General features: G+C 45.6%; 1 long non-coding RNA gene across 1 annotated transcript; it reads right to left on the bottom strand.

The window, feature by feature from the left end:
- Positions 1–4,285: 4,285 nt before the first annotated feature.
- Positions 4,286–5,274, bottom strand: LOC130203194 (uncharacterized). Its single transcript, XR_008833468.1, has 4 exons — positions 4,970–5,274; positions 4,782–4,870; positions 4,552–4,630; positions 4,286–4,439 (listed from the first exon to the last, which is right to left on the bottom strand). It is a non-coding gene; the product is annotated as an uncharacterized LOC130203194 (long non-coding RNA).
- Positions 5,275–10,654: the final 5,380 nt, after the last annotated feature.

Below are 10,654 nucleotides of genomic sequence, written 5' to 3'. Positions count from 1 at the left end.
CTCTTCTAAGTTAGTTCTTCAGTTTGCTTTCACCTTTGTGTTCATACTATTTATTTTTGATATTGTGCTCACAAACTACTGGAAATAGAGTCAATGTAGTCAGTAGGTTGGGGAGGGCCTGAGCTGGGGGGGGCTGAGTAGTGGGGGAGCTGGGGGGCTGAGCCGGGGAGGGGCTGAGTTGGGGGGGGACTGAGTTGGGTGATGGCGGTCCACAAGGAGGATTGGTGTCGTTCTCCTCCTGGTGGTTCTTAGGGGGGCTCATGAGGGGCTCATGAGGGGCTCATGAGGGGCGACGTGAGGCACCACAGGTCTCATTTCATCAACTGGTTTAAAAACACACTTAAAGAGAGGGGAGAAGTGTTCAATACCAAGATGTGTGTGTCTCTGTGTGTGTCTGTGTGTGTGTGTCTCTGTGTGTGTGTCTGTCAGTGCGTTTACATGATGGTATAATTTGAATCTTGCTTTAGTCGGACTATGCTATCTTTTGGGGGATCTGCTATTATCCCAATATACATGGCAGTGAGTAATTCGAATCATTGGCCGAAAGCATGTCATATCCGATACGATAGGTGGCGCTGTTTTCATTACAACTCGTGGTGATACAGCCATTTCCGCTTGACCTCTTCACCACCACCAACAACAACATTTCGAGAAAGATGGCGAACAGAGAGCAAGGCGGAGCTACATCCCTCTACTATTCTTCCATGGTGTTAATAGGAGTACAGCGAATGCAAATGGCGCTATTGGCTGAGTTGATAACGGAGAGAAGACGCCGTCACCGAAGGTACACGGAGAATTTAATTTATCGTCTCTTTCGACTTCCGGGTCACGACATGGGAGGGAGGAGGGCGGCGGGATCTCGAGCATGCGCAAAGACGCAAAGTCCAGTTCCGAATCGAATTCAGAGTTACATGCCGCGAGAGTCGAATTATCAACTGGATCGGACCGAGCTATCCAGGGTGTTAATCGGACGGTCGGACCACATAGTCCGACTAAGGTGTTTACATGAAACGGATAATTCGATTTCAGTCCGACTAAGCCAATAATTCGATTGCATGTAACCGCACTGTGTGTGTGTGTGTCTATGTGTGTGTGTCTGTGTCTCTGTGTGTGTGTGTCTCTGTCTGTGTGTGTGTCTCTGTGTGTGTCTCTGTGTCTGTGTCTCTGTGTGTGTGTGTCTCTGTCTGTGTGTGTGTCTCTGTGTATGTGTGTGTGTGTCTGTGTGTATGTGTGTGTCTCCTGTAGATTAGCTACAGATTAACATAGTTCTTTAAGTGCTACTGTGCCTTTAAGAACTCTCTACAGCCGCTGCTGCTTGTCCTCTCCTGTGCATGTGTACTAGTACTTAAAGTGTGTCCCTCTAGTTGTTGTTGTTGATTAGAATCCAGTCAGTATGGACTAAGCTCCTCCCTCTCCCTCTCCCCTGGGCGTTCTCGTCCCTCAGTGATGTCTCGTAGGAGTTCTCGCCTGATGTCCTGCGGCTACGACAACTCAGACGACGAATCAGACTACGACAACTCAGACGACGAATCAGATTCCAGCACCGTGACGACCATCTCGTACCGCGAGAACTCTGTGAGGTGCGTGTGTGTGTGTGTGTGTAAGCGACCTTTGACCCCTCCATCCGGTTTTGTTTGTCATCGTCAGGGTAATCAAGAGGAAGGTGGGGGTCCGCAAGAAGCCCGCCTCCCTCCCCCTCATCAGGACCATCAGATCCTTGGACCCCGCGGGTCTCAGTCCGTCTCCGCTGAGCCTGCAGGCCGAGGCCCCCATGGGGCCCCTCGCCCCCACCACGTCCACCCCTCGGACCCCCCTGTTCCTGCGGCCTGGCCGCAAGGAGCTGAATCAGAGCGCCCTGGACAGCTCGGGGTACTCGTCCTCCGACGGGCCTCGAAAGAAGACCACTAAGACCACCAGGACCACCGGGACCACCGGGACCAGTGGGGCTCCCAGTGCTGCATACTGGGACAAAATCAGATGTGCCTTCTATAGTCTAATGGGTGTGTGGTGTGTGTGTGTGTGTGTGTGTGTGTGTGTGTGTGTGTGTGTGTGTGTGTGTGTGTGTGTGTGCTCGTGATAACCTTATTGTCTCTTTTGTTTTCTATAGGCTCCGCCTCCCAGATGGCCGCTGCATTAAAGGCACAGTTCACCCTTCTGACAGCTCCAGGTGTGTGTGTGTGTGTCTCTGTGTGTGTGTGTGTCTCTGTGTGTATGTGTGTGTCTCCTGTAGATTAGTTACAGATTAACATAGTTCTTTAAGTGCTACTGTGCCTTTAAGAACTCTCTACAGCCGCTGCTGCTTGTCCTCTCCTGTGCATCTGTACTAGTACTTAAAGTGTGTCCCTCTAGTTGTTGTTGTTGTTGTTGATTAGAATCCAGTCAGCCCCAAGCGAAGGAGTTCAAGTATCTCGGGGTCTTGTTCACGAGTGAGGGTAAGATGGAGCGGGAGATCGACAGGCGGATCGGTGCAGCTGCAGCAGTAAAACAGGCGCTGTACCGGTCTGTCTTGGTGAAGAGAGAGCTGAGCCGAAAGGCGAAGCTCTCAATTTACTGGTCGGTCTACGTTCCAATCCTCACCTATGGTCACGAACTTTGGGTAGTGACCGAAAGAACGAGGTCATAATACAAGCGGCCGAAATGAGTTTCCTCCGTAGGGTGGCCGGGCTCAGCCTTAGAGATAGGGTAAGGAGCTCGGACATCAGGAGGGAGCTTGGAGTCGAGCCGCTACTCCTTCGCATCGAAAGGAGTCAGCTGAGGTGGTTCGGGCATCTGATTCGGACGCCTCCTGGACGCCTCCCGTTAGAGGTTTTCCAGGCACGTCCTACTGGGAGGAGACCCCGGGGAAGACCCAGGACACGCTGGAGAGATTACATCTCCCGGCTGGCCTGGGAACGCCTCGGGATCCCCCAGAATGAGCTGGAAAGTGTCGCGGGCGAGAGGGAAGTCTGGGTCAACCTGCTGGGTCTGCTGCCCCCGCGACCCGACCCCGGAATAAGCGGATGAGAATGGATGGATGGAGTATGGACTAAGCTCCTCCCTCTCCCTCTACCCTGGGCGTTCTCGTCCCTCTGATGTCTCGTAGGAGTTCTCGCCTGATGTCCTGCGGCTACGACAACTCAGACGACGAATCAGACTACGACAACTCAGACGACGAATCAGATTCCAGCACCGTGACGACCATCTCGTACCGCGAGAACTCTGTGAGGTGCGTGTGTGTGTGTGTGTGTGCGTGTGTGTGTAAGCGACCTTTGACCCCTCCATCCGGTTTTGTTTGTCATCGTCAGGGTAATCAAGAGGAAGGTGGGGGTCCGCAAGAAGCCCGCCTCCCTCCCCCTCATCAGGACCATCAGATCCTTGGACCCCGCGGGTCTCAGTCCCCATGGGGCCCCTCGCCCCCACCACGTCCACCCCCCGGAACCCCCTGTTCCTGCGGCCTGGACGCAAGGAGCTGAATCAGAGCGCCCTGGACAGCTCGGGGTACTCGTCCTCCGACGGGCCTCGAAGGAAGACCACCAAGACCACCAGGACCACCGGGACCAGTGGGGCTCCCAGTGCTGCATACTGGGACAGAATCAGATGTGCCTTCTATAGTCTAATGGGTGTGTGGTGTGTGTGTGTGTGAGTGCGTGTGTGTGTGTGTGTGTGCTCGTGATAACCTTATTGTCTCTTGTTTTCTATAGGCTCTGCCTCCCAGTTGGCCGCTGCATTAAAGGCACAGTTCACCCTTCTGACAGCTCCAGGTGAGTGTGTGTGTGTGTGTGTGTGAGTGTATGAGTGAGTGTGTGTGTTGTGTGTAGGGTTGGGTACCGGAAACCGGTGCCAATGTGGTACCGGTTCCATTACAACCGGTATTACCCGGACCAAAACGCAACGCACATTTCGGTGCTTCTTTCCGGTGCCTGAGCCGATTGAAATTGAAAAAAACTATTGTTGTGAACTTCTCAGGTGACTCCGCCCCAGGGCTGGACTGGGACAACAATTAGGCCCTGGCATTTTTGGCCCAGACAGGCCCACCCCAATCGGTCGGACCACACCCACCAGCACAAAAATACTCGCCTTATATACTCGTCTTATATACCGTGCTGTACAGTCATATATATACAGTATTCCCCCAAACCACTACAAAGATGACTACATGCAGTAAGCAATGGTACCAGTGCAAATAGACCAGTGTACTCACTCATTCTTGACTGGCGGTGGTGGCCATGGGGTACACAATCTCCATACTTGACTCAAGTACAGTAGAAGTAAAATGTTATCAAATAAAAAGCACCAGAAGTCAAAGAATAATTTCAAATGTTTTATTATATTAAATAATAAATTCAAATAATTTAGTACTAGTAATAAATACAGCATACTGTAAACTCACTGCTAAACAAAAAAGAAAGTGTGAAGTCCACTCCAGTGAAATTTCTTCTCTTCAAACAAATGACGGCAGCCTTTGAGAGAGAGAGAGAGAGAGAGAGAGAGAAACAGAGACAGAGACAAGGGTGAGGCTGAGACATGATAATTTAGTAGTAGTACTATTAATAATTGCATCATTATAAGTACCTTTTCCTTTCCGTAGAACAAGAGATAGCAGCATATCTGGAAAACAGTCACTTCAACAAACTAACAATAATGCCGTCTCCTGATGGAGAGAGGGAAAGAGAGAGGGTGAGAGAAACAGATGATTAATGCAAAATTGTAAATTGTACATTATCATGTGACAGATTCAGATGATCAGAGCATCTTCCAGAAAATGAAAAAAGAAACGGACAGCTACTGTACTGTATACTCACTTAGTGGAAAAGGCTGCAAGGCCCTCTGCATATACTCTCATCAACAATGGACAATGAACCATACAGGGCATTCTTAGAGAGGTGGGGAACTGGGGATAACAATGAGTCATATTATCAAATTATTTTCAGTCTAATAAACTGCTAAATTATTATGAATAATTCTAATTTGTATTAGAATATTCTCTCACCTTAGTACAACAGCAGTTTCCTCATTAGCTCACTCTTCTCTGCCACTTTGTCAATGACAGTGTCTGTGTCCAAAGCCACAAGGACATCTTTCTCAGTGGCCATCAACATGAAGGCTTCCAGTTTGCTGGAAGACAGGCTGCTCCTCAGTCTGCTTTTTATGTACTTCAGTGTTGAGAATGATCGCTCACAGGCCACCTGGGTTACTGACAGTGTCAGCAAGAACTTGTATGCAAGTCCAAGCAGGGGATATGCATCTGTGAGCATGTTGAATCTCTGCAGAATTTGGTAGCAGCACAGTGGGCACTCTTTGCAGAAGGCACAGCTTTTGGTGATGATCTCCATGTCCTCTTCCTTTCCTCCATCGGGTCCCTCTTCCACTGTCCTGCAGCTCAGAGCGTCTTTTCCAGTTGAAAAAAGTTAAACTTCTCAGAGAAAAACGCCCTACGCTACGTCAAGCACTTTTTTGACAGCTGACCAATCACAAGCAAGACCTGTCCGGCTGAAAAGCTAAAAGGTAGCTAGCGTAGCAAGTAGGTTGGCTAGCTTGTGTGGTTGGCTAGCTAGCTAATTATATTGTCATCAAGTGCATTACGACAAACACATCAACTGATTATTGATATGTGCATGAATTCAAACATGTTGACAGTGTTGTTGTCTTGGGTAGTTAGCTTATTCACCTGTTTAACGTTTTGTACTATCGCGAAAATGTTGTAGTAACATTGTTATGACAACAAAAGACGCTCTCGGCTGCTTTTGTAACAAATGTTGCCAGCGTCTTTTCTACCTGAAAAGCGCTCCGGCCGGAGTTTTTCATTTAAAAAAACGCCAAGTGTGCACACGCCTAAGCTAGCTGTGTAGTAACGTCAGCCAGCTGTAGCTATAGTCTGTAGCTATATTTTCCTGACCGGATCAACTAAAGTTAGAGGCTGACTCGGCCCTGCTTCCTCTGTATCTGTACCCTGCTGCTCCTGCTCCTCTCTGCCAGCCTCCTCTTCAACCTGTTGCTGCTGTGGTAACGTTAACATTAAACTTGTGGGGCAGCAGCAGCAAACATGTCCCTAATGTTGACACATTTGGCAGCATCTGCCTCGAGTCTCGTTTTCTTTTTCTCTATAATTTTTTCCCAGCCTCCCTTCCGTTTTTGTGTGCTTTTTCCCCTCCATCTCTCAAGTATCCAGGCTCAGCAGCACCGAAAGTCAGACAGAGGTCTCGTGCGTAAACCCCCCCCCCCCAACCTCTCTCTCTGTTGATTGGGCCAGCCCTGTGTCTGTATAGAAAATGGACCAATGGGCCGCTGTCCCCGATTTATGGGCCATTCGATGGTAGCTTTCGGCCAGGCCCAAAACTACCGCGGCCCAGCGGGCATTTGCCCGGTATGCCAGATGGCCTATCCAGCCCTGCTCCGCCCTTTCAGCAGGTTACGAGCCTCTCATATGGAGCACACCAGCGTCAGGCTGGACGCGACGGGGAGACCGTCACCGGTCCCCCTGAACACGGGGAGACCGATGATGACGAGCAGCCTGAATCGTTGATTGCAAGTCTTGCATTCATAAAAGTAGCCCAAGAAATAATAAATTATCCATTATAACCATGTTTAAGCTAGCTCGTAGCTAGCGCTAGCTACGAGCTACGAGCATGACAGTCTGCTAGCAGATGTGTTGGTGTACAGCGGTCCCGGCTGTATACCCGGTGTTACCGGGAATATAATGACGGAGGAATAAAGACCGTGGGGCGTCACTTTGTTTCAGTGTAACTCGCTGTCAGAAGCAAAACTTTATTTGTCACGTGTCATCTTCAGTACCTCTGATTGGTTGTTCTCTTTGCCCATCAAAACAGTGACAGGATTAACCCTATAACGTCTGCACATGACGATATGTATATACAGGACTGTCTCAGAAAATTAGAATATTGTGATGAAGTTCTTTATTTTCTGTAATGCAATTAAAAAAACAAAAATGTCATGCATTCTGGATTCATTACAAATCAACTGAAATATTGCAAGCCTTTTATTCTGATTTATTGCTGATTATGGTTTACAGCTTAAGAAAACTCAAATATCCTATCTCTAAATATTAGAATATCATGAAAAAGTATACTAGTAGGGTATTAAACAAATCACTTGAATTGTCTAATTAACTCGAAACACCTGCAAGGGTTTCCTGAGCCTTGACAAACACTCAGCTGTTATAAATCTTTTTTTTTACTTGGTCTGAGGAAATATTAAAATTTTATGAGATAGGATTTTAGAGTTTTCTTAAGCTGTAAGCCATAATCAGCAATATTAAAAGAATAAAAGGCTTGCAATATTTCAGTTGATTTGTAATGAATCCAGATTGCATGACATTTTTGTTTTTTTAATTGCATTACAGAAAATAAAGAACTTTATCACAATATTCTAATTTTCTGAGACAGTCCTGTATATATACACACACACATCATATCATGGAGAACATATATTGTGTATGTTAACAGTCTGATATCCGTTGTGTGTCGGTGCTCCATGATAACGGCTTCAACAGGGAATATGGCCAAAGAGGTTTTTAATGTCCTCATTGTGCGTAAAAAAAAAAAAGTACCGGTTCAGGCACCGGTATCGTTTTAAAAGTACCGGTTTAGCACCGGTATCGGAAAAAACCCAAACGATACCCATCCCTAACTATAATAGCTGGACTGAAGTGGGGAATAAGAAACGAGCCAGGAGTCGTAGCAGTAGATCTGGTAGTAGTGGGGACGGGAGAGAGAAAAGCAGGAGGATGAGGGAGATGTGGAAAATGTGGAGGGGAACATGACTGGGAAATGTGAGGCTGGGACAGAGCTCAAATGTGCAAATTGCGGAGGTGCACACAGTGTGGCCTATGGTGGGTGTGAAGTGAGGAAGAAGGCAGTGGGAGTGCAGCAGCTGAAAGTGAAAATGAATATATCGTATGCAGAAGCAGCAAAGAGGGCTCAGAGGGAAAGTGGGGGGGAAAGAGGGGGGGGAGATGTAATCAGGAAGGAACCGGCTCAACAGCCAAGTGAGCAACTATCGACTAAGAGTCAAAGGGAAGATGAGAATATAATGACAGTAAATAAGGAGAACTTTGTGTTTTTCATGGCAGAAGTGGTTAACTGCACATTCCAGGCAAAAGGGAGATCTGAGAAAATTGAAATAATAGTAAAAAGTGCAGCAAGATACTTAAATATTCACGGAATAACTGGGATGGCGGTGCAGGAAGAGCTTAGGAAACAGGGGCAGTTAACCAAAGAATCATGCTCACAGGATTAATCATCATGTTAATTCTACAATGGAATGCTCGGAGTTTGTTGGCAAATGGGCAAGAATTCAAAAAATATGTTGGGGATATGCCTAGTAAACCAGATGTCATATGCATACAGGAAACATGGTTTAAACCAAATTTGGACTTCAGACTAGCTGGATATGCGTGTGTTAGGTGTGATAGGGAGGGTGGTCAGGGAGGAGGATGTGCCACATTTATTAGTGAAGACGTCACATTTAGAGAGGTGAAGATAGGGACCGAGCTCGAATATGTAACAATTGGTACAAACTAATTCCCCCCTGGAGATAAACAAAGTTTCTATATATTTATATCCATCTATCGAACACTTGATAATTAGGTTCAGTAATAAAAAATAACGTATTAGGCCCATATTCACTAAACTGGTTTTAATGAAATTGTAGAAGTATAGTTCCTAATTAAAGTGGGTAACATAGGCAAATAACTGCAACTGTGTTTACCTTGTGCTCTATGAATTTTCAGAAACTGGATGTGAGAGTGCAGAGGAACCATCTGTATCTCCTTATGGAGACAAGGTACAATATGTATACACATTCTTTTACAAGATAATATAGGTATCCATTGCCAAAACCTAAAAAATAAAACATATAGTATATAGAGGTAAACAAGATCTCTGAAACTGTATTCACTGGTTAATATAATAACTATCTTTCAATGATTTCTTAAAATCTAATGTTTTGATTGTTTATGTTTTGGAATTCTTTCAGATTACTTTGGAAGGAGACATTAATATTAAAAAAGAGACCTGGGTCCGCATTAACAGGAACAACCGCGACTCCATATTTGTGAAGGAATTGGCAGTGGCAATCTGGGGTACGAAAACCCTGGGGGGGGAAAAGCCTAACTGGGAAGGAGTGCCCCACCACCAAAACCACCCGCCAGCCTTTAGCCCCGAAGAAGCTGCAAACATTGAAAGGTAGGGCATTCTTGATGGAGCAGTAACTATAGTCTATCTAGGATACCACGAACCGGCTTATTTGATATCAAGTGTGTCTTTGTTCTGATATGACAGAAACATTTATGTTATTTCTTACATTTATTTTCAGTCTGCTTCAAGGAGTGGCTCCAGAAAAAAAAACCTGGAGGAGACCAAGTTGCAGGCCAGATGGGCAAAAGCAGGGCGTTACATTACAGAAAAAATCATGGACATAAACAAAAAAAGCAAAAAAAACGTAATGAATGAGTGACTGAAATATTGTATGTTTATGTTGATGTTTTAATAGTTAATTCTAAATAGTTATGTAAATAGTTCATTTGTTTATGTATCTGTGTTAATGTTGTTTCCATGTTATTTATTATGTGTTTGTCCTATTTAATAAATAGAAATACTGTTTTGAAAACCTGAGATTGTCAAATATGAATCAACCTGACATTGTCAAATATACCAGCATTATATGCTGGTTTATGGTGGTCACCAGCATCATATGCTGGTTTATGCTGGTTACCAGTATACCAGCATACACCAACATAGACCATCATAAACCAGCATATGTTGTGTTTTGGTGCTGGTTTATGCTGGTGTATGCTTTTATGCTGGTATGCTAGTGACCAGCATACCAGCATAAACCAGCATAAACCAGCATAAACCAGCATACACCAGCAGCGTAAACCAGCATACCAGCATATCAGCATACCAGCATACACCAGCATACACCAGCATAAACCAGCATACCAGCACCAAAAAAAATACATACGCTGGTGTTGCTGGTCACCAGCTTTGCTGGTCTATGCTGGTTTTTCTAGCAGGGAATCTTTGTATTTGAGCATATACTTCAACATTAGAGTTCCCTTTGTACAACCCTGTCTTGCAAAAATTACGTTACCCCAGACCTAAAATGCAATTTGCAGTTACATTCGACTGAAACGTATTTCTCTCCAGATTACGTGTGTATTTGACTTATTATAAATACAAATACGTCTCAAATCAACGTATCTTTGCCGTTTGTTGTCTCGCTTTTCTACAATGCTGTTATTAATTGGAAAGTCTCTCTGCAATGGTAAAATATACCCGAAAATATGTTAACCTCTCTCAATAACGTCAGGTGAAAAATCACCCGATGACGTGTCTGTTGAAAAGAACAGAAAAAGCAGGGATTGGATCAGGGAGACACGCCTACCTTCGGTGACGTCAGTGAGCAGCCGTGAAGCTACGGTCACGCGTGACACAAAAGCAATGCAATGCAAATTACTTGACCTCAATCTTGTGGGTGAAAATTACCCGAAGTTACTGTTCTAGGGTTTTAAGAAGTCATGTATTGGAAAAAGTCTCGTGGCTTGATGGCTAATAAACGTGTCCCCTCCATACTTATTTTGAATGAATGGGTTAATTGAATTATCGTATTTATGTTTGTATCGCCTGCGCATTAAGACAGCGTTCTGCGTCTGCTA

The sequence above is a fragment of the Pseudoliparis swirei genome, chromosome 13, assembly GCF_029220125.1.
Source record: "Pseudoliparis swirei isolate HS2019 ecotype Mariana Trench chromosome 13, NWPU_hadal_v1, whole genome shotgun sequence".
Classification (NCBI taxonomy): Eukaryota; Metazoa; Chordata; class Actinopteri; order Perciformes; family Liparidae; genus Pseudoliparis; species Pseudoliparis swirei.
The sequence above is the reverse complement of the archived record's forward strand: the minus strand, read 5'-3'. Positions and strand labels throughout refer to the sequence as shown.